General features: G+C 36.4%; 1 long non-coding RNA gene across 1 annotated transcript; it reads left to right on the top strand.

The window, feature by feature from the left end:
- Nucleotides 1-180: 180 nt before the first annotated feature.
- Nucleotides 181-24,765, top strand: LOC131519001 (uncharacterized). The gene is made up of 3 exons (XR_009265400.1): nucleotides 181-1,129; nucleotides 20,355-20,438; nucleotides 24,684-24,765. It is a non-coding gene; the product is annotated as an uncharacterized LOC131519001 (long non-coding RNA).

Raw genomic sequence — 24,765 nt, 5'->3', positions numbered from 1 at the left:
CCCTTTACCCTCTAAGTTCGGTCTCAGAGGTCATCTTTTTAGTAAGGTCTTCCCTACACAACCCTTTCCTGTTATGCCCTGCCCCTCTTCCTCACTTTCATTTTCTCCTAGAACTTAGTATTTTACTTATTTCTTTGCTGACTGGCTTTCTCTGTCCAGCAAAATGTAAATTCCATGAGGACAGGGATATTATCAGTTTGTTCATTGCTATATCCCCAAGGCTTTAAATAGTGTTTGGCACATAGTAAGCACTCAATAAATGTATATTGAATAATTCAATGAATGTTCTGCAATGTGACAGTCCAGTGAGCCACCCAGATTGCTGAGATATGGTCTGCCTATCTAACACTATGTGGAGATAATATTTCTGTGGATTTTTCTGTATTCTAAATGCTTGGTTTAGACTGATTGATTTTAGTATTTAGTACTGTGTACTTGAAATGCTGTTAATTCTCCATGTAGTCAAAAATGGCTAAACTCTCTAATCCCTTTCTTTACAACTTTGTGGAGTGGAATTCCCAGGTAAACAACCTGTTAAACGTCTTGTTAGATTTCTTTTAGTTGTGTATATTTTGGGGGCAGTGATAGTGGTGGCAAAGAGACACTTTAATGGAAAACCATAAGTTAGGATTCCCCATTCTCTACTTAAAACTCCAATAAGTTCTTTTTTCAAATTAAAAAAATATATATATGTTTTAACTTTTAGTTTTAGAGAGAGCATGTGAGTGGGGGAGAGGAGCAGAAGGAGAGAGAGAGGATCTTAAGCAGGCTCCACACTCGGCATGTAGCCTGATATGGAGCTCAATCCCATGACCCTGAGATCGTGACCTGATCCGAAATCAAGAGTCGGATGCTCAACCCACTGAGCCACCCGGGTGACCCTAAAACTCCAAAAAAATTCTTAACTGAAATTTTGATAAAAAGCAAATGAGGCTATGTAGCATAAGATGAATAAAGGGTACTATAGTGTAGTTGCACTAGCCACATTTTAAGTGCTTAGTTGTCACACATGGCTAGTCACTATCATTTTGAACAGTGCAGTTATAGAACGTTTCATCATTGCAAACAATTCTACTGGACAGCACTGCCCTACACAGTGGGGACTGTGAAGATTGATCTAGATAATAAGGTAACAGTTATTTTATGTTTTGTCTCCCCAGGGAAAGTATAAGGATTGTGTTTTGTAGTTCTCTTGTGCTTTTATTCATTCAACAGATGGTTACTGTGTATCTGATAATACATGCCAGGCACTGTGCTAGCCATTAGGAATTCAGTAGTTGGCAGGATAGCCTCAGGCCCTTCCGTATGAAGCTTATATTCTAATGGGAGAGATACTCATTAAATAGTCAATCATACAAATAGCTATAATCTACATAATGCTGGATATAAAGTAGCTGTTTAAACAACCACTGGTTAATTAACAAATATGTACAGTCTCACCAACTTCTTAGATCCTTATAAAATAGGCACAGGGGCGCCTGGGTGGCTTAGTCGGTTAAGCGGCCGACTTCGGCTCGGGTCATGATCTCACGGTCCGTGAGTTCGAGCCCCGCGTCGGGCTCTGTGCTGACAGCTCAGAGCCTGGAGCCTGTTTCGGATTCTGTGTCTCCCTCTCTCTGACCCTCCCCCATTCATGCTCTGTCTCTGTCTCAAAAATAAATAAACGTTAAAAAAAAATTAAAAAAAAAAAATAGGCACAAAAAGTTACATAGTAATGTATAGTTACTATATCCCCAAGTATGTATACCTATACTTCAGGTATACATGTAGTGTCAAAAGTTTCTGTGCAGCTAATAAATTTAGTAATATGCAGACTGCCTTTTGTATTTTTTTTATTTCGGACATAGAGCAAAGATTATGTCAGTTGCCCTGTGGTTTAAAGCCACAGTTATTCTGAGAGTACACAGTTGCCATCATTGAACAGTAGCTGATCCAAAAGAATTCCAGCCAAGATCTTGCCAATGATGGAAAGAAATGATGTGTCCTGGTAGTTGCCAAGAAGTATATTTTTCTTGTTAATGGCAATCATTGTGTCTTCGAAGCTCTTCATACTTTGTGATGTACATATATGACTGTTCCTTAGGAAGCAGTCAAATTGATTCAAACACTGCTTACCTCTGTGTGATTTGCAGTTATACAGATGCCTCATAAATGTGTTCAATACTGCTGCCGCCGCTGCTGTTGCCAATAACATTCCATAGAAAGTTCTAGAAGTGCCATGGAGACTGGCACTTTATCATTGTTTATTATTTTAATTTCATTTTTCCCTTCAAATCAGCAAGTCTTGCTTGTGCTGTTAAGTCATAGAAATTCTCCTTTAATATGGAAGGGGGTATGAAGTGTAATTCACACCTCTGAGAATTTTCTTTTTGTTGTTGAGTTTTGTAACCTCCTTTAGACTTCTCTAGGTGGTATGTCTGTGTGTGCTTTTTATTGTTAGACACTGACACTGCCAGTACCCATAATAATCAAAGGAATTATTGCATTGGTTAATAATTAGTGGAGTAACAGATTCACAATAGAGGCAAATAAATTGGGAGATTAGTTTTCCTATGCAAAGAGGAGTTTGGGAATAATCAGAGCACAGCCAGTGTGGTGGCTCCACGATGTCACCAGAAACTAGGTTCTCTCTTTGTTCTTGGCCATACTTAGTACTGGCTTCCATCTCCAACATCACTATGGTAGTTGTTGCAACTCTAGTCATCATATCTGTATTTCTGGCTGAAAAGAGGTGGGGGGGGGGGGAAGGCAAAATATAGCACACATCAGTTGAAGCCACACAAGGTATGTCTATCTACCTCTCACAAAATCATTCCTTATTGCAAGGGAAGCCAGGAAGTAATTTTTAGGTAGATCTAGTTGGCACCCCAAATAGTATTAAAAGTAAAGAAAATTAAGAGTATAGATATGATGTTGATAGCTTACAGTCTTGCTCACTGTCTAACACATATTGTTGGTAAACTGTGGGCAGGTGGAAAAACTACTGTTATTAAGAGTGTGAAATTGCTCATGAGTCCACTTTTATGAATATGACTTAAATGTAGCTATATGGAAAGCAAGAAAAATACACTTTCTACTTTTATAAAGGAAAAACTGGTTGAGGTAATGAAATATTTTTGGTACATTTTGTTTGACCCTGGCTAGTCAAGTATTTCCCATGACCTGAAGTATTGTTCACTCAGGAAAGAAAAATCAAGCACATAGTAGGCACCCAATAAATCTTACTGGAATTAATCACATTTATCTATCTTTGGTAGAAGTTCATTATGTGGTTTCCTTATTAATACAGGGTAATGTTACACTAGCATGAATGATTAATGCCACTTGATGAAGGATGACATCATGAAAACTCGAATTATTTCATTTGTTCAGTTTTCTCATTTTAGAATATGACAGCAATACCAAAAACCATGATGCCTAGGAATAAAGCTAACCAAAGAGGTAAAAGATCTGTACTCTGAAAACTAAAGAACACTTATGAAAGAAATGGAAGATGACACAAAGAAATGGAAAAATATTCCATGCTCATGGATTGGAAGAACAAATATTGTTAAAATATTTATACTACTCAAAGCAATCTACAGATTTAGTGCAATCCCTATCAAAATTCTACCAGCATTTTTCACAGAGCTGGAACAAACAATCCTAAAATTTGTATGGAACCACAAAAGACTCTGAATAGCCAGAGCAATCTTGAAAAAGCAAAGCAAAGCTGGAGGCATCACAATTCTGGACTTAAAGATATATTACAAAGCTGTAGTCATTAAGACAGTATGTTACTGGCACAATAACAGACACATAGATCAATGGAACAGAATAGAAAACCCAGAAATGGACCCACACCTATATGGTCAACTAATCTTCAACAAAGCAGGAAAGAATATCCAATGGAAAATAGCCTTTTCAACAAATGGTGTTGGGAAAACTGGGCAGTGACATGCAGAATGAAACTGGGCCACTTTCTTACACCAACACAAAAATAAATTCAAAATGGATGAAAGACCTAAATGTGATACAGGAAACCATCAAAATCCTAGAGAAGAACATAGGCAGCAACCTCTTTGACCTTGGCCGTAGCAACTTCTTACTAGACAAGTTGCTGGAGACAAGGGAAACAAAAGCAAACATGACTATTGGGATTTTGTTAAGATAAAAACCTGCACAACAAAGAAAACAATCCACAAAAATCAAAGGCAACCTATGGAATGGGAGAAGATATTTGCAAATGATGTATCTGATAAAGGGTTAGTATCCAAAATTTATAAAGAACTTATCAAGCTCAACACCCAAAAACAAATAATCCAGTTAAGAAATGGGCAGAAGACATGAATAGACATTTTTCCAAAGATGACATCCAGATGGCTAACAGACATTTGCAAAGATGATCAACATCACTCATCATCAGGGAAATAAAAATAGAAACCACGATGAGATACAACCTCACACCTGTCGGAATGGCTAAAATTAACACAGAAAACAACAGATGTTGGTGAGGATATGGAGAAAGGGGAAACCTCTTACACTGTTGGTGGGAATACAAACTGGTGCAGCCACTCTGGAAAACAGTGCAGAAGTTCCTTAAAAAGTCAGCAATTGCACTATTAGGTATTTACCTAAAGGATACAAAAATACAGATTCAAAGAGGCACATGCCCCTGAATGTAGGTAGCGGCATTATCAACAATAGCCCAACTATGGAGAAAGCCCAAATGTCCATTGACTGATGAGTGGATAAAGATGTGGTGTATATACACAATGGAATATTATTCAGCCATGAAAAAGAATGAAATCTTGCCACTTGCAATGATGTGGATGGAGCTAGAGGGTATTATGCTAAGTGAAGTAAGTCAGAGAAAGACAAATACCATATTATTTCACTCATGTAGGAATTTAAGAAACAAAACAGATGTACATAGGAGTAGGGGGAGAAAAAGAGGGAGGCAAACTGTAAGAGACTCAACTACAGAGAAAGTTGCTGGAGGGGGGGTGGGTGGGGGAATAAGTGTTGGGTGTTATAGAGGGCACTTGTGGTAAGCACTGGGTATTATATGTAAATGACGAATCACTAAATTCTACTCCTGAAACCAATATTACACTATATGTTAACTCACTAGAATTTACATAAATAACTAGAACTTAAATAAATACAGCAGCAACATTTGCTAAGGACTTATTTTAATAAGGCTATTTGACCATTTAACAAATATTTAGTGGAATTTTTTGCCATTTTGTTATAAAATCACACAAAAATACAGAAGGAAACTTCACACAAATGTATAGCTTAATAGGTTATTACAAGAGAAAATAACCACTCAAGAAATGAAACTTTTCTGTACACTCCACAAACCTCTGTGTGCCCAATCTTTCAACCTCCTAGTTAACACCTCAAAAATAACCATTATTATTATTATTTTTATAGTAATGGATTCTTTGGATTTCTGTGTACTTTGAATACTCAAGTGTGCATACCTAGACACCATAATTTAGTCTTACTCATTAAAAAAAACCCCAAAACTTGTCTTAGAAGTCTGTTTTTGAAAATAGGTTTCCCCTCCATCTTTTTCTTTTTTACACAATTTATCTGTTGATTAGCCCAAGATATTTGACCTGTAGAATTTCCTACAGTCAGGATTTTACTAATTATGTACTTATGGTGAAGTTCAACCTACTTATTTGACCTCCTTATTTCATGCAAGTTGGTAGTAGGATCCAGAGACTTAATAAAACTCACGTTTGACCCTTCAGTAAGGGTATAAGTGAGGTTTTTGTTTTGTTTAATCAAGAAGCACATAATTATTCATGTTATTATCAAGTATTGATGCTCAATTGGGGGTTTAAAAGTGGTGAAATTCTAATTTATCATTTTTTTCATTTATTATTTGAAATACTTTTATAAGAGATGTTTCCTCTTGTCTAATATTTTGTTTCTTGGTGGTACACTGTATATAAGAAATGAAGGATAAATGCTTGGTTTTTCCCCCTTATTTTCAGTGTTCACGATAATGAATTGGCATCCCTCTCATTCTCAAAAGGTGATCTTTTGTTTTTCTAAGTATTAATATGAACTCATGAATTTAAACATACTTTTTGTGTTTCATTCACTGAGATTATTACACGACTTAGAGCTCAAATTGTGCCATCTTTGGCCAGGGGGAGCCTCTTTACATGGGCTCCTGAGTCTGTGATAGCTTTCTTGCCATCTAGTATGGTCCATTGTTCCCGGTTCATCTTATACATTTCTTTTGCTAGACCTGAATTTGTCATTTCTTCAAAAGTCTTGAAGTGAGGGTTGGAATTTCAGTGCTACAATCTGGGTAACAGAGCTCTCATTGCTATTGGGTTCGTCATTTTTTTCTAAGCCTCTCCAGTGGATAGAGCAAATAAACACATTATGTTAAATAGTTTGATGAACTCATATTAATGCTTCCAGTTCAAATTCAACTATAATAATTTGTAACTCAGTCTCTTTGTGTTGTATTTGTATCTGCTTTTTCTCTCCCACTGAAAATCCTAGTTCTCAAGGACACAGAGGATATTAGAATATCTCATAATTACTCATGTATTTTGTCCTAAATTAAATAATCTCAAAATATTAATCTGTTAATACTTCCACTACCAATATCTTGAAGAAAGTTTTTAAAAAGGTGGGTTTTGTTTTGTTTTTTTTTTTTTGGTTTTTGCATGTGTCCGCTCCATTTTTGAAGTTGTGCAACAGTTTACCATTGTATGAGCATATAAGTATTACATACTGTTTTCTGTTTTTTTAACACTCCTTTAGTATTAATTTTATGAATATACATTTATATTTAATGCTCATTACTAGACTTAGGTTGATGTCTATAGTCATTTTGGTTGTATGAAGCTAATTCTCTGGTATGCCCCTTAGTAGGCCTCATAGGAACAATATTTCCTGAGGTTTTGCATGTTGTGAAATCATTTGTACCCTTTCTCAGTGAAGAACATTTTGCTGGATATAAAATTTTTAGCTCACAATTTGTTTTCTTGAGTATCTTAGATATGGTTGCTTTGACTAATGCCCAAAAACATTGATTCAATTCCACAGCTGTTCATGAAAAAAAAAAATTCTTAATAAATCAGAAATAACATAAAAAAGAATATATGTCACTTACTAACACCAATAAAATAATTAGCCTTAAAACATTTCCACTATTGTCAGGAACAAAAGCTAATGCTCACTGTTATCATTGTTATTCATCATTGTTCTGGAAATTCCAGCAAATGCATTAATAACAAGAAACAGAATATATTCTGGTATTTACCAGAGTAGAGGAGACAAAATTGCCTTTGTTCACAGATGATATGAGCATCTAGCTACAAAGACTACAAAAATCAACAAAACAGAATTGGAAACAAATATATTCACTATGATAGCTAGAGTCAATGTCCATAAACAAAATCATTAGCTCTCCTATTATGCAGGAAAGGATTAACTCAGCAGGCTTGGGTTGTTCAAACCCTGCACATTCCCAAGAAATGCCCATTTTGAAGACTGCCGGCCTTTGGCTGGCCCCTGGGAGCTGAGCTCTTGGAATGTTCTTTCTATTAAGAGTGTTCTTTTTTTTTTTTTTTTTTTTTTTTTTTTTTCATGCCTGAGGCCTTGAGCCATGCTGTACCAGTTTGTCCAAATAGTTTATGCTAACAATGTGATTTAAGGTTTGTTTCTTGGATCTGGAGCTTGGGTAACTGATGTTTATCGTGCAAGTGCTATATATCTATATGAATGGACCCCCCCCCCCCCACCCAAATTAAAAAACCCAGGGCATTCAAGCTTGGGAGAACTTACCAGGCTGGCAACACTTTGCATATGTTGTCACACATTGCCACTAGAGGAGTTAAGTATGTCCCATGTGATTCCTCTGGGAGGGAACATTGAAATCTTGAGTTGGGTTTCCTCTGGGTTGTGCCCTCTATGTTTTTCCTTTTACTCCTTTTTATTATTTTACTGTAATAAACCATAACCATGAGTGTAACAACTTCTGAGTCCTATGTAGGAGTCCTAAAGTAAATAAAGGGGCTTGAGGGTGGTCTTGGGGACCCTTGACACATCTATATACTGTGAATATCTTTATAAAAAATAAGACCCTATTTATCAGAGTAATAAAATAGAATATTTAGAATATATACTTTACCTATAGAATACTCAAACTTTAAGAAGGCTTAAAAGTAAAGACTAATCAATTTTGAAAAGACTTAAACAAAAGATAAATTTCACTGTGAAATTCAAGGAAAGACTTGAACAAATGGAGAGAGAGGGCTTATAAAAATATCAACTTTCCCTAGATTATTAAAAATTTTAACATAGTTCTAATTAAAATCATAAGTTTTTAAAAAACATGATCACCTAAGAAAATAGCCTGTACATTTTGAGGAAAAGAATTCTGAATAGGGCCTTACCTTCAGATAATAAAATTTATTTTCAAAGGGCGCCTGGATGGTTGATTGTTAAGTGTCCAACTCTTGATTTAGGCTCAGGTCATGATCTCTGTTCATGGGATTGAGCCCTGCACTGGCTCTGTGCTGACAGCATGGAGCCTCCTTGGGATTCTCTCTCCCACTCTGCCCTCTCCTGCCCCTCCCCCCCCCCCCCCGCCGCCGCTAGTGCTCTCTCTCTTTAAATAAACATAAAAAAAATTAATTTTTTTAAGTTATAAGAATTAACTAAATAGTGTGGTATATACAAAACCAGGAATAGATAGGTAAATTAATTTAATGGAAACAAATATACCCAAATATTTATTAGAATTTAGAATAAAGACTGCCTTCAAATCAATGAGGAAAAGTTGTTTACTCAAAGAGTCGTGTTGAGAAAATGGGCTAACCATTTGGAGAAAACTAAAGTTGGAACTCTAATAGTCCTTAAAGAAAAACACATTTCAGGTGTAAGTATATATTTAAATTGTGAAAAACCGAACTGTAAAAGGACTAGAAGAAAACATAAGAGAATGGTTAGATAATATTATGGTAGGAAAAGGCCTGTATGTAATTCCAAAGGTATACTGTTAGAGAATATATCTAAACTTTGTAAATATTTAAATCTGATTTCTGTATGGTAAACCAGCAAAACTACAAAAACAAAACAAAAACAAGCACAAGTCATTCCACTAATAAAGAAATGCAAGTTAAACTCCAATAAGTTCCTACAGTTTTCCTATTAGATTAGCAATGATTTAGAGTAATGATAAAAGATTGGATTGGTGAAGAGATACATAAATGAAGACTCTCATATGCTGCTGGTAAAAGAATATATTGATACAATATTTCTGGGTGGTAATTTGGAAATCTATGTCAAAATATGTATCTTTTACCAAGCAATTCCACATCTAGAAGTCCTTTTAAGGGAATAATCAGGAAATGCCCAGAAGTATATGCAAAAATATTTTTAAAAAAATTAGAAACTGTTTAAGTGACCGTAAATAGGGAATTGGCTAAACAAATTACAATACAGCTATACTATGTAGTCACTAAGAATGATGATGTAGGTATGTGTTTGTGTATATGCAAAGATGTTATTAATATATTATTTTTGAAAGGTTATACAGCTATTTTTAGTTACCTTTTAAAAATACTGTGTGTGTGTGTGTGTGTGTGTGTGTGTGTGTGTGTGTGTGTGAAAGATTATACACTGAAGTATCAATAGTTATTTCTGGGTAGGAGGATTATAGGTAGTTAAAAATACACATATTCACTTTTGTGTTTATCTGTGTTCTGAATTTTCCATATTAAACTTTGTTATGGAAAAATAGTGAACTAAAAACAAAACAAATCACCCTACCTGCTTTAATTATATCAGGATTCATATGGGGAATATATTTTGATGGAGGAGTAGCTTTAAAAGAAAAGGTTTGCAACTCACATAGTTAAATTTTTTTCTGGCCATCCTGTTACTAATTCTTATTGATTTCATAGCTCCAGATTGAGACCATCCCCCCACCCCACCCTGTACCGATGCATAATTTGATCTACTTCCTTGATTTTTTAACATTCCTGTTTTGTCTGTGACTAGCAAGCAGTTTCCCTTTGTCATGACCCTAGAACTCCCCACACCTGATGATTGCCCTGTGGTCAGTTTTGTTTGAACATGCTTTCTTTCAGAGACTATTTATGGATAGTTGTGAATACTGAGGATAATATTTATAAATATTTGAATAAAAGTGTTTTTTATCTCTAGAAATTGGTGGTGAGAGAGAGATTAAGAATCTGAAATGTATATACCAACCTTGCCTTAGTTAAGCTCTTTAGGGAAATGTCCAAATATGTTTGGTTATGGGGTTCTATCAGAAGTGAGGAGGCCTATGTCCTAGTACTTCCAAGAAGGATGTTTAGCAGGGCTTGTAAAGAATTTCATTCAGAATTTGGCTTGCTTACAAATGATTCCCTTTATGTTTCTTAAGAGAGAAGCTCCGGCTGGGTCAATATGGTGTTTGTTTATTAAGCAGAAGTTCATGCCAAACAACTTCAGATGCCACTTCATATTTAGCCACTGTGGATTTCTGTATGAGCAAATTATCCCTCACAGTGATGAAAAAATGAGACAGTGCTGGTGATGCAGTGGTTATAGTTGCCCTTTTCATCCTTGATTTTGAAGATCAGGGTTCTTTGACATGGACCATCAATATGGAACTCTGAAGCTCTCATTTATGGAGTTGTTTTCTGAACTGGCATCCACCTAAGCCAGGAATAGACTGCAGTACACTAATTGAGAACGACACAGTTCTTGATTTTAAGTCTGATCCATGGCTTACATTGTCTTACTGCACCAAATAGCTCTGCTATGAAGGTTTGTTTCTCTTAGTTCCTTTATTTCTTGAAATTCTTTTCCTCCTACAATTCTACTCTGTTCCCATGGGTCTGTAGGATTCAATGAATCTTCCAAGCCTAAAGACTTATATCTGGACATTCCTTTTTCTTCCAATCAGTTCCTTTTCTAAGATGGCATTGAGGTAGTATGTTGTATGTTTGTTTAATACTTAGTTATTATTGTTATAATATGTAATTTCTATTTTATTTCACTTCTGAACTAAAATTGCTGGCTTGCTTTTATCATTGTGCTATGGTTTTTAGGGACATTGCACTCCAGTTTTGCCACTGAATGTTTTAATTAAATGGTAGGTATTAGGAGAATGGAATTTAAGAGAAGTTTTCAGAGAGAATTAAGAAGAAAATAGTTCCAGAGTTGACCATCTTACAATATTCCTATCCAGGCCTATCTTTTCTCCATGCAGTTAGTTACAACAGTTGGAGGGCTGCTTCTAACACTGGCACCAAAGAGTTCAGTTTTTCCACTCTCTCTCCCAGAAAAGATCAGGAAGTGCAATAAGGTTCATGAAAATTTAAGCTTGAAGTTTAGAAAACTCAAAACAACCCAAACCCTCAAACATTCAGTTTGGTTTGAATCTTGGACAAAAGTTTGCTATGCAGCTAGTGGAGCCATTCCAGCTTAAGGGCTGTAGTAACTTCATTTCAGGGCTAGTGACGGGGAAATTATGAAACCATAACTTGGATCTTATTTTAACAAAACCAAGAAACAAAAACACTTACTGGGGAATCTGCATGGGAAAGGGGGCCTACCTAACCCCAATTGCTGCTATTTTACTGTGGCAACTCCTCTTACTATAGGAATTATGAAACTGTTCTTTCCAATTCCTTCAGAGAGAGCTGACTTTTGAAAGCAATTGAGTTGTCTGCATCCAATTTATAAGCCTCCTGATGTGCACAACAGGGAAAGATCTTTCATAGGTGATTAAATCCAACAGGGTTAAGGCCTGTCATAGTGATCTCCCTCATGGTCAGCTTTCATTTCAAAAGTCATCCCAGGAGAACCACTGTAGTTCTTTACCTAGTTGACTTCTGAAACAAATTTTCCACTTCAAAGAGAGCCCAATAATTTAGACCCTATCCTCCTTGGATACTATTTATTTGTTCCAGGGATAAGAATTCCATTTAATGACTATTTCTTGAGTGGCTTCATGGGCTTCATTTTATCTGGCACAGGAGAATATATTCCAGGCAGGGGTATACAACATAGAAAAAAAATTTTTTTTCCTCAAAGATCTTACGGACCAGTCTATGATCAACAATGGAAACATATTAGAACCAAACAAATACAAAAAGGATTCATTGTGAAATAATTAAGAAAAAACTTGAGTTGATTTCTAAACATACCCAATAGATTATCTCACCTAATTTACAATTGTTCACTTATCAAATACTGCAGAGCAAAATGAGGTCAAGCCTCAGGCTCTGCAGATGTGGTAGACAGCCTGAAGGGGCAAAGAGTCATAGAGGCTTGCTGAAGTTCTGAAACACACAGTCTCAAAGGATTTGGGAAAGATTTGGGGCCTCAGAGATACTGAGAATTTAATAAAGTACGCATTTTCTTATTTAGGTAGAGATATAATAGAAGTGATTAACTGACAAGGTTCTGGTGAGCAAAAAGCATAAGTATTCCCCCAGAGAATCCATATTTTTATCAAACTGGCTGCTTTTCTTACTTGAGAATATATGAAGTTAGTGATTTAAGTTGGATTATAGTAAACGTTCACCATTCTTTTAAGTGATTATTTCTGCTATTACATGGAATCATGTTGCTATGAAATCTGAACGAATTCACATGAAATCTCAAATGAATCACAAGCCAATGAACTGTTTAATGATGTTTGTTGCAACCTGAGATTTTTTTTTGCATTTCTATTAAAATATTGTTTAATATTATGTCTTGGTGACATCAATATCTAACTCCTTTCCTTCTTTATCTTTGTACTTTAGAACTACAGGAAGCAAGTTTGTTTCTTAGAATGTAAATATATATAGTTAACTTTCCAAAATTTGGAGACTCTTAGAACTATTTTCTGAACTAATACTCATGTCATAATGATTATAGTTAACAGTGGAAATATAGGAGTATAACATTCTTCAATAACTTGGAATTTAAAATTCGATTCTTGGAATATTTATCAAAGCTATTAGTGGACAACCAATTAATAATCTTTGTAAAGTCCTGTATTTAGGGAGTGAACTAATGGTTGAGGAAATGAAATAAACTTGAGTGTTAAATGTCTACTAAGTGGCAGGGACAGTCAGTTCCAAACAAGAAAATAATAATTTCCAGATAGAGATGGTCAGAGGATTCATGGAAGATGTGATATTTGTGTTCACCATTGAAGGGTATATGGATTTGAAGAAGAATAAGCAAGTTGTTTGAGATGTGAGAGATCAATGCATCAGACTGGTAAATGCACAAATTGTGTGGGGGATGGAGAGTTAATGTAGGAGAGTAGTGGGAATTAGAGTTGAAAGGTAGGATCAAACCACATTTTGGAAGACTGAGCCAAGGGGTCTGAGCTTTATCCTATAGTTATAAATAGCTGTTCTAAGTTTCTGAGATGAGGAATGAAGTGGTCAAGTGATAGTTTAGGATGATAACACTGGTAGTAACTGGTAGGATAGACAGATGGAAAGGGGAGTGTTTGACAACAGAACAACCAATTAGAAAACTTTTTCACTAACCTAAAAAATAATAAGTCTAGTGTAGAGTAGTGGCTACAGTAATGGAAAGAAAATAAGTAGGAAGAGAATGGAGAATCAATATACTTTGAGGTTGTTAGATGTGGGAAGTGAGGAACAACTTGAAGCATCTTTTGGTTTAATGTATGATTTGGGACCTGTGTATCAGGGAGAATGGTTGCAGAGCATTATTATAAATGAAAAATCTATATAATTAATTAGCTTGGAATTAGGGGAGAATATAGGGTTGCTTGTAGGTGAATTGCTCTTGAGGTGATAACATGTCCTTTAAAAGCAGTTGGAAATGCAGGACTCAATTTTATTAGAGAAAGTAAAAGGCAAGACTAGTAATAATGATTTGGGCATTATCTATGTTAGTAATTGTTGAAGAATTGATCTTGGGAAAGTAGATAAGATCACCAAAGGGCTAGGGAGGGGCCAAGATGGTGGAGCAGCATGGAAGGTTTTTTTTGCTTCTCTCATCCCTGAAAGATCACCAAAGGGCTTAGGAATAGAAGAACAACTATCTTGGTATACGAGCTGTAGGATACATCCATACTTAGGTGATGAAAGTTGGAGAGAAGACAGTGGAGGAGACATAAGGCAAAGAGAATCAGAATATGGTAGAATGACAAGTCAAAAAAAAAAAAAAAAAAGGAAAGACTTTTAAGAATGGTAATGGTTAGTACCCTGATAATAAAACCAGACAAAGCTGCAACAAAAAAAGGAACTTCAGACCAGTATGTCTGATGATCATAGATGCAAAAATCCTCAACAAAGTATTAGCAAACAGAATCCAACAATATATTTTAAAAAACCATTCACTGCAATCATTTATTCCGAGAATGCAGGGGTGGTTCAGTATATTCAAATAAATCACTGTGATACATCACCTCAACAAAAGAAAGGATAAAACCATATGATAATTTCAAAATATGCAGATAAAGCTTTTGACAAAGTATAGCAGCCATTCATGGTAAAATTCCTCAACAAAGTAGGTTTAGGAACACACCTCAACATAATAAAGGCCATATATGACAAAACCGCAGCTAATATCCAAACCAGTGGTGAAAAACGGAGAGCTTTTCCCCTAAGGTCAGGCACAAGATAAGATGTCCACTCTCACCACTTTTATTTAACATAGCACTGGCAGTCCTAGCCACAGCAATCAGACAAGAAAAAATAAAAGGCATCTAAATTGGTAAGGAAGAAGTAAAACTTTTCACTATTTGCAGATGACATGATAGTATATATAGAAAACCCTAAAGACTCCATCAAAAAACTACTAGAACTAATAAATGAATTCAGTAAGCTCACAGGATACAAAATCAATATACAGAAATCTATTGCATTTCTATCCAATCATAAGTAGCAGAAAGAAATTAAGAAGAGTCCTATTTGCAACTCCACCCAAAGTAATAAAACACCTGGGAATAAACTTAACCAAGGAGGTGAAAGACCTGTACTATAAAAACTATAAAACACTGATGAAAGAAATTGAAGATGACACAGACATATGGAGATATATTCCATGTTCATGGATTGGAAGAACAAATATTGTTAAAATGTCCATACTACCCAAAGCGATGAACAGATCTATCAAAATAAAAACAGTATTTTTCACAGAACTAAAACAAATAATCTTAAAATTTGTATGGAACCACAAAAGACCCCAAATAGCCAAAGCAATCTTGAAAAAGAAGAATAAAACCTGGAGGTATCAATCCCAGATGTCAAGATATACTACAAAGCTGTAGTAATCAAAACAGTATGGTCCTGGCACAAAAATAGACCCAGAGCTCAATGGAACAGAGTAGAGAGCCCATAAATAAACCCATGATTATATGGTCAATTAATCATTGACAAAAGAGTCAAGAAAATGCAATGGGTGAAAGTCTCCTCATAAATGGTGTTGAGAAAATTGGACAGCTACATGCAAAAGAATGAAACTGGACCACTTTCTCACACCATACACAAAAATAAACTCAAAATGGATTAAAAACCTAAATATAAGACCTGAAATCAAAAATCCTAGAAGAGATCACAGACAGTAATTTCTCTAACATCAGCCATAATGACATTTTTCTAGATAGGTCTGAGGCAAGGGAAACAAAAGCAAAAATAAACTATTGAGACTACATCAAAATAAAAAGCTTTGCACAGCAAAGGAAACAATAAACAGAAGTGAAAGTCAACCTACTGAAAGGGAAAAGGTATTTGCAAATGACACATCTAATAAAGGGTTAGTAGTCAAAATATATAAAGAACTTATACAACTCAACACACAAAAAAACCAGTAATACAATTAAAAAATGGACAGAAGACATGAACAAATATTTCTCCAAAGAAGACATACAGGTGGTCAACAGACACATGAGAAGATGCTCAACATCACTCATCATCAGCGAAATACAAATCAAAACCACAATGAGATGTCACTTCACACCTGTCAGAATGGCTAAAATAAAAAACACAAGAATCAACAAGTGTTGGCAAAGATATAGAGAAAAAGGAACCCTTGTACACTGCTGGTGGGAATCCAAACTGGTGCTGCTGCTGTGGAAAACAGTGTGAAAGTTCTTCAAAAAATTAAAAATAGAATTCCTGTATTATCCAGTAATGCCACTACTGGGTATTTACCTAAAGAATACAAAAACACTAATTTGAAAAGATACTTGCACACCTATGTTGATTACAGCATTATTTGCAATAGCCAAATTATGGAAGCAGCCCAAGTGTCCATCTATAGATGAATAAAGAAGATGTGTTGTCTGTCTATCTATCTATCTATCTATCTATCTATCTATCTATCTATCTATCTATCAATCATCTATCTATCATCTATCTAGTGGAATATTACCCAGTCATAAAAAAAGAATGAAATCTTGCCATTTGGAACAACATAGATGGATCCAGAGGTATAATACTAAGTGAAATAAGTCAGAGAAAGGCAAATACCGTAAGACTTCATTCATATGTGGAATTTGAGAAACCAAACAAAATGAAAAGGAGAGACAAACCAAAAAGCAGACCCATAACTATAGAGAATAAACTGATGCTTACCAGAGGGGAAGTGGGAGGAAGGATGGATGAAAAAGTGATGGGGATTAAAGAGTATACCTACCATGATGAGCACTGAGTAATGTGTAGAATTGTTGAATCACTATATTGTACACTTGAAACTAATATAACGCTGTGTTTTAACTATACTGGAATTAAAAATTTTTGAATCACAACTAGAAGATTAAAAAAAAATGGTAGTGATTGACAGTATCTCATGCCTCAAAGAGGTTCTGTAGAACAGAGAATGGAAAAATCCATTGATTTTGACAACTGGGAGACTTTGGAGCCAATTAAGAATAATAATCATAGAGCAAGAAGAACAGAGCCAAAATGTATGAGTAATAAAGAGGGACTTGTAGTATTAAAGAAAAGGCAGGGGTGGGGTGGATGGACAAAATTGGTGAGGGGGAGTTGGAGATAAAGGCTTCCAGTTATGGAATGAATAGTTTTCAGGAATAAAAGACACAGCATAGGGAATATAGTCAGTGATATTATAATAGTGTTGCATGGTGACAGATGGTAGCTATGCTTATGGTGAGCATAGAAGAATGTGTAGAGATGGTAAATCACTATGTTGTACTCCTGAAACTAATGTAACATTGTGTGTCAACTATACTTAAATTAAAAAATTAAAAAAACAGAGTCAGTATGTTTATATAACCCCTCTAAATAATTTGACTCGGGAAGAAAGGAGAAAAAACAAGACAAGTCCCAGGCCCTCTCCTTTTCTCACTCGATGTACTCTCCCCAAGCAGATTCAGTCTGTCCCATGTAGAATTGCCATTTATATGTCAGTAGCTTCCAGAATTATATCTCAAATTTAAGCCTGGTCCCTAACTCTCATATATCAATAACTCTACTTGGGTATTAAATAAGCATTTCACTTAAACATCTAAAACTAGACTCATGATCTACCCCACCTTCACCAACTACAAAAACAAACCAAAATACAAGTAAAATAAACAATCAGATCCTTATTTTAATAAATGACATGGCATACTGCTCATTTGCACATGCTAGAAACTTTGGGATCATTTATGTTATTCCTCTTCATTCATCCCATCTAATCCATCACCAGATCTTATGGACATACTTCTCTCCATATCCATTATCCACCCTAGTTGAGGCCACTATCACCTCTGGTATCACCACCTGGACCACTTTTCCAAGTGGTTTCTCTGTATCTGCTCTTGCTCCCATAACAGCCAGAATGATCCTTTAAATTTGCAAATCTGATCACTATCATCCTCTTGTTTAACATGTTTCCATGGCCTCTTGTTTTCTTTAAGCCAAGCAAGTTTGTTAGAATGGAGTAACCATATGGAGGAATTAAGGAAAGCTTCACTAAGAAGTTGGCATATGAACGGATCATAAGAGTTTGCAGGTGAACAATAGTGTTAGAGTGGACAAGGGGGTGAGGGTGGCAGATCGTTCCAGTTTAGGAAGTGTCATGTGCCAAGGCAGGAAGTCAGGTGATCATAAAAGTGTGATAAATTCAGAGTGGCTATTCTCAGATGCCAAGGGGTGAGAAGTAGCTATTGAAGCCAGATTGTGCAAACCTTTTTGTGCTTGGATTTTATTAAGGTTTTAAAGCAAGGGGTGATGTAAAGAGCCAGGCTTTTTGTTGGATAACTTTGTAGCAGAGGGAAGGCTTGAGAAGCTGAGAACAGGGAGAGCAGTTCAGAGCCCGTTGCTCTGACCCAGGAAAGGTGATAGAGGCCTCAACAAAGTCTGTGGCACCAGAGAGAAAAAGGGGTAGAGACGTATCTTAGAGTAGGATGAACACAAGTAGTGCAGCATTTGAGAATGTCTCTGTTGGACTGTGGTATTATGAGTAGATTCATGTGCACAGCCTATATTTTGACCCTGGATTGATATATTATTCTGTGACATCAAACTCTGCAGAGTGGATTATTTTTGCCATATATAAAATGTCCCGGAGATAAATTTAACAATTAGTTTCTGTCCTGGTCAAATCTGGATTAAAAATTCAGCCCAATAAAAATATTTTTAGAAATTCAATACCTGGGTTCCCCATGAGTTTTCCTCTGATAAGGTTTCTGAACTTAGTCAAGTCACATAGCTTAGTCTGGGGCTTAAATTCCTCATTTGTAAAATGAGGGTGTTGACTAGAATCATTAGAAGGAATCTAAGGTTCCTTCAAGTTTCTTGATCCCAGTGTCAATTTCTAGGATAGTTCTCTAATTTACTTGATTGACTTGAGTCTTACCAGCAGGGAACATACTGCTCCATAGTTTCTTAAGGATGTAACTCTCTTTTTAGAGATCTGATGGTCTAGGGGGTTCTGAGTAGCATTCCTAGACCCACCTTATCGTGGAAAATCCATTATATTTACAGTCTTTGTAGAGGGTTTTTCAAATTTCCCATAGCTGAGTATCAAGAAAAAAAATGCGGGTTAATAAAAATTGGTCGTGATGAATTATAGTTCTACTTGGTCTGTTCTCTACCCAAGGTTCCCTCCACCAGGAGAAGCTTAAACAAAGATTCATTGTCAGGTCTTTCTAGACTTTTAATTTCAAGAACTTGTGTAGACTAATAAGTGTATTTTTTTAAGTGCAATCAAATCGCAAAGGTTGAGACATATAATTTAATTTAATAAATTTTAAGCTTCCATTAGGTATGGAACATTGTAGAGAGGAAGAAGAATAGGTAAAGGAATGTCCTAAGATGAATAAGGTCCAATTTATGTCTTCAAGGAACTATATTGTTTAATAGGAGAGCCTGGAGTATAAACAGCCACTCCATGTGAGTGCATGAAAAGGGTAGTCAGCAGAGGGAAGTGACAGGTGTAGGATGACTACAATTCTGTCCTCAGGGTTGCAAACTGGAATAACTGTCTTCTGGTGTTTGCTGTTCCAAAGTTCTGCCTCAGAAGACAGCTGTTAGTGTCACTCGGGTCTTAGGTCTAAAGAAGTTGATCTACCTATCTTTGGCAAATGTATACAAAGGGTTTTAGTCAATTTCATGAACCAATTTAGATCATAGCATAGCATTCATGCAAGAGATTAAAAAGGACTGACTCGCTGAAAATGGTTGATTGGTTATAAATAGACACTAAGTTTTTGGCAAGATTGAGGTGAAAGCTTTCATGAAGTTATGTAATTGTGGCAACATATTGTCAACTGTTACACTAGTAGTCAAATCTTTAGAAAATCACATCAACAGAGTTAGTATACTACTTGATAGACAGGCATGCTAGCATAAACAAGTTATCAAGCTACAGACTAAACTGAAGACCTATAAAATAATGATGCTTTACTGTACATTCTATGGGTATTACATTTGTTATGTACATCAGATCTGACTTCTGGATGAGTGCCATCCTTCGATTTTATGTGTTAAATTTAACATAAAGGTGACAGAATTAGATTCCTAAATTTAGGCATTTATGTCATTCAAAGTGCTTGCTAAAATGTTCTATAATGTCACTCATCTTAATGATAACTGTCTTCTGGTGGTGAAAAGGTGTTCTTTCCTGTTTTGTCTTTGAACATTTTTTTCAACTTAACACATCAAATGACAAAAATTAGAACACCAAAAATAAGTGATCTTTGGTGCTTTGAATAAACTTTCAGGTTTAAAGAACATGAGAAAGCTAGTAAGCCAGGAAAGTGATTTTTGTGGGGAGTGGGGTTGGTTTTAAACTTCAGCTAATTATGAAAGCCTTTGACAGGCTTGATTGTTTAATGTAGGGACAAATCTGTCTAAACTGTGATAGAAGTTCTGATCCCAGATTTGTGTCACTAGGTTTTGACTAGGAGCAATCCTACAAATAACTTTCAAGATATGTAACCTGAATGAGAACATCGAAAAGTCTAAACCACCCATAAGGTATGTTTCCATTGGGCTCTAAGCCCTCATACCCTGCCCCCAGTGACTCTGTATGTTAAGGCAATGTATTTAAAGAACACTTGTTAAGATAATGTATATCTGGCAGGAGAAACTCATTAGTAATATTAGCTAACACTCAGGTGCTTAATTTGTGCCTGGCATTGTGCTAAGTACCCTATATCAGTTATCTTAGTTAATACTGAGAATAAACCTACCAAGTGGATACTATCGTATGTAATCACTTTTAAGATGTACTTCCCCCCCCCACACACACACACACATTCTAACACTGAAATTGGGATGTGTCTTACAACCAACCGCATCTTACATGTATAATTTAGAACATTCTTTTCTATCCAAGGGTTGTAAAATCATGGTGAAACTGAAAATAGAAGGCATCATAGATTAGATGAAATATGCTATTAGCCACCATCCTCCTTTATCCAATCTTACCTAAAAGGAAACTGAGATATGAGGTTAAGTGTGCTATTCTAGATCACAGAACTGGTAAATATTTGAGCCAGGATTCCACAGAATTGTCTCACTCAATCCAGGACCAATCCTTATAACTTGCACACCATGCTGCCTGCTGGCAATCTAGCAAAATTGATATATCTGAATAGTCATCCTCAGAGGGCTCCACATTTGGGAAAGTGGAGTTGGGGAGAAAGAATTTATAAGAACCGTAGAGGACTGTTTAGTGAAGGGGCATAGTAGAGGACTCTTGGAAACTAGAGTAATCATGAGCGAAATGGACCCTGAAAGGAGAGAAAAGCTACAGGAATGTCGGGAAGCATTGAAGGTGAAGGCCCCACTCACTGTTTTGTCCAGGGCCAGATCTGCATGTGTAGAAACTTCTAAATGGGATTCAGAAAGAAAATCCTTATGTAGCTTATGTAGCAGGGAGATTTATTTACTATAGCTGTCATCTGTTTATCTGTATACCTATAATGATACATGTAGATCAATCTATATTGAAAGAGAGATTTGTATCATGCTTAAAATTTTTTTAAATGCTTATTTAGTTTTTGAGAGACAGAGAGAGACAGAGCGTGAATGGGGAGGGGTAGAGAGAGAGGGAGTCACAGATTCCAAAGCAGGCTCCAGGCTCTGAGCTGTCAGCCCAGAGCCCAATGTGGGGCTCGAACTCATGGAACGCTAGATCATGAAATGAGCTGAAGTCGGTCGCTTAATCGACTGAGCCACCCAGTGCCCCCGTATCATGATTTCTTTTTATTTATTTATTTATTTTTAATTTTTTTTTCAACGTTTTTTATTTATTTTTGGGACAGAAAGAGACAGAGCATGAACGGGGGAGGGGCAGAGAGAGAGGGAGACACAGAATCGGAAACAGGCTCCAGGCTCCGAGCCATCAGCCCAGAGCCTGACGCGGGGCTCGAACTCACAGACCGCGAGATCGTGACCTGGCTGAAGTCGGACGCTTAACCGACTGCGCCACCCAGGCGCCCCACATGATTTCTTTTTAAAAAATGTTAATTTATTTTATTTTTGAGAGAGAGAAAGAACACAAGCAGGGGAGGGGCAGGGGGAGAGAATGGGAGACACAGAGTCTGAAGCAGGTTCCAGGCTCTGAGCTGTCAGTGCAGATCCTGATGCAGGGCTCGAACCCACAAACTGTGAGATCATGACCTGAGCTGAAGGCCGAGGCTTAACCAACTGAGCCTCCCAGGCATAAGTGTCTGACTCTTGAGTTCAGCTCAGGTCATGATCTCATGGTCATGAGATCGAGCACCGCATCAGGCTCCACACTGAGTGGAGATTCTCCACTTGGGGTTCTCTCTCTCCCTCTCTCTATGCCTCTCTCTCTCTCTGTGTCTCAAAATAAATAAATAAACATTAAAAAAAGAATTCTACATTATTAACAAACATTTTCTTACCCTACCGTTAGATTTTAAAACTTTGTGTTATGCTTTGTTTAAAAAAAAATTTTTTTTAACTTTTATTTATTTTTGAGACAGAGAGAGACAGAGCATGAACAGGGGAGGGGCAGAGAGAGAGGGAGACACAGAATCTGAAACAGGCTCCAGGCTCTGAGCTGTCAGCACAGAGCCCGACGTGGGGCTCGAACCCACGGACCGTGAGATCATGACCTGAGCCGAAGTCAGACGCTTAACCGACCAAGCCACCCAGGCGCCCCTATGCTTTGTTTTTTAAATTTATTTTATTTTTTCTAGTGACTAGCACAGTTCCATGTAAGTGGAAGGTCAAACACTTTTTAAATAAATGAATAATAACTTTCTCTCTTCAATGCTACACAGAATCTTGGAAGCATATTCGGGTTTAGAAGAAAGATGCTTTAGTGGGGGTGGGGAGCCTCTTGAAAAGAATTTTATCAGTTGCAGAAATAACAAATACCACTGCACTTTCTATTCCTGCTTGTCAAGGGATGAGGTAGGTGAATTAAAGTGAGCCAAGATCTAACACTGCTGCTTTGCCTCCAGTGGTAAAGATGAGCCAAGGAAAAGACAAGCCAGTGAAAATACTCTGTCATGACTGTCAGCCCCAGTGACCATTTGCACAAACACGACACAGACTAACACGTACACACACACGTATATAAAGTTTTGTATTTTCCTTTGCCTGTGTCTAGTCAGCTCAAATGGGTCGATTCATGTTTTGGCTCATGTAACCAAACCAGAGTCTGGCTCAGCTCTACCTGCAAACTTTCTGGGCTGTTTGGGTAGAACGAAGTGGTTTGAGTTTCTGAGAACAAATAATTAGACTCCAGAAGATGACCATTAGTTTCTGCCTCTGTGGGTAGTTTCCTTGTAAAAAGGAAAGCGAAGTTAGATAAGCAAAGCACTCAGCTACATGGGCTTCATGATATTCTTCCTTTTAGTGTTATCAGAACATTTATTTCATTGCTATTCTGGACTTGATAAGCTTATGGATTAATATTTTTAAATTACTTTTCCTTTTAACCAACCACGTTTGATACATTAGACTCAGAATCAGCACTGGTGTGGCCCAGAAAAATTCATTTTATGTTTTTTTAAAAAAAATTTTTATTCTCACCCTTTGAGCTTCCAAGGTAATGAAGTTTTAAGTGAGCCCTAAGAGCATCATCCTATCTAAGAGGCTATGAGTAAGATATTTTCTTATTTTGTTACATACTCCACTTACTCCTCCATTTTTGTACATATTTTCATGGTATTTTTTTCATTCCATAAAAATATCAGAGACTTGTGTCATTGGGAAAATCAGTTACAGTGCAAACTAACTGAGGCATTGACCCTGTTCAGTGAGTTTTGGTAACCAGGAGGTATTAGGCCAAATATAATAAGACTTCTTTCCTTGAATTTCACAGCAATAGCATTTAAACCAACTTTTAAGTGGTTTTAAAAATGTAGCAGAACATGAATCTCACTTTGTAGGTATTTTTCCTTTATTAAGGATGTAGCATCCAGAAATTCTTATCTATTATCATATTTAGTCCTTTTTCCAAATTATGAATCATCTTACTATAGTTATTTACTAATATATACTCACTGAAATAACTTTCTGTGACCTGTTTGTGTGTCCATTTACCCAGAGGCAATTACTAATGCTATTTTCATAGAAATTACAAACATTTAATTTCATGATAAAATCACAGCCTTATCTGTTAAGCTTGAGGTAGGTGGGGAAGAAGGTGAGAAGCACCTTTCTCATACAAAGTTCAGAACTCATATCCAGAGCAAATAAAACAGAAACCACCTTCCCATGGTGAAGCTTTTCATTTCCTAAGGGGAAGCGGTGAAAGGAGGAGTAGTGACCTCAGTGAGCTAACTGTCTGCTCCCATCTTAATTATCAGATGGTATTTGAGGATGCAGGGATTTCAGTATCACCTATAAGTTATTAATAGCACTGAAAGTTACTTTGACTGATGAGATATAAGAAGAGAGATGATAATAGGAGTAAACTGCTCATATTGTGGGATAGGGAGATGAAATCACAAGAAAACAAAAACAAGGGTTACATAAAAGTTAACTATATCAACATCATTCCATCCCTACCCTCCATAATTTTTTTTATAATCACAATTCCTGGAATAGGGGCAAAACTGTGGTGAGAAACTAGTTGAAAACCAATAATTGGGTATTAGAAGAACTGGAGAGGTGTGTTTTTTTCTTTCATTCCCGTGTTTATCTTTACCCTTTGCCTTTTCAAGTCACAGGAAACAGCTCTACCACCTTTAGAAGTTCTGGCTAACCCAGTCACTTGAGTCTTTTCTTATCTTTTAGTTTTGAAGCTGTCCATTACTTTTCAACCTAATATATTCTGGAGCTTGGTACTGAGAGTAAAGAAAAAAAAATAGGTAAGAAA

Source organism: Neofelis nebulosa, chromosome 8, assembly GCF_028018385.1.
Source record: "Neofelis nebulosa isolate mNeoNeb1 chromosome 8, mNeoNeb1.pri, whole genome shotgun sequence".
Lineage (NCBI taxonomy): Eukaryota > Metazoa > Chordata > Mammalia > Carnivora > Felidae > Neofelis > Neofelis nebulosa.
Note: the sequence above shows the minus strand (reverse complement) of the source record. Positions and strands in the feature narration are given on the sequence as shown.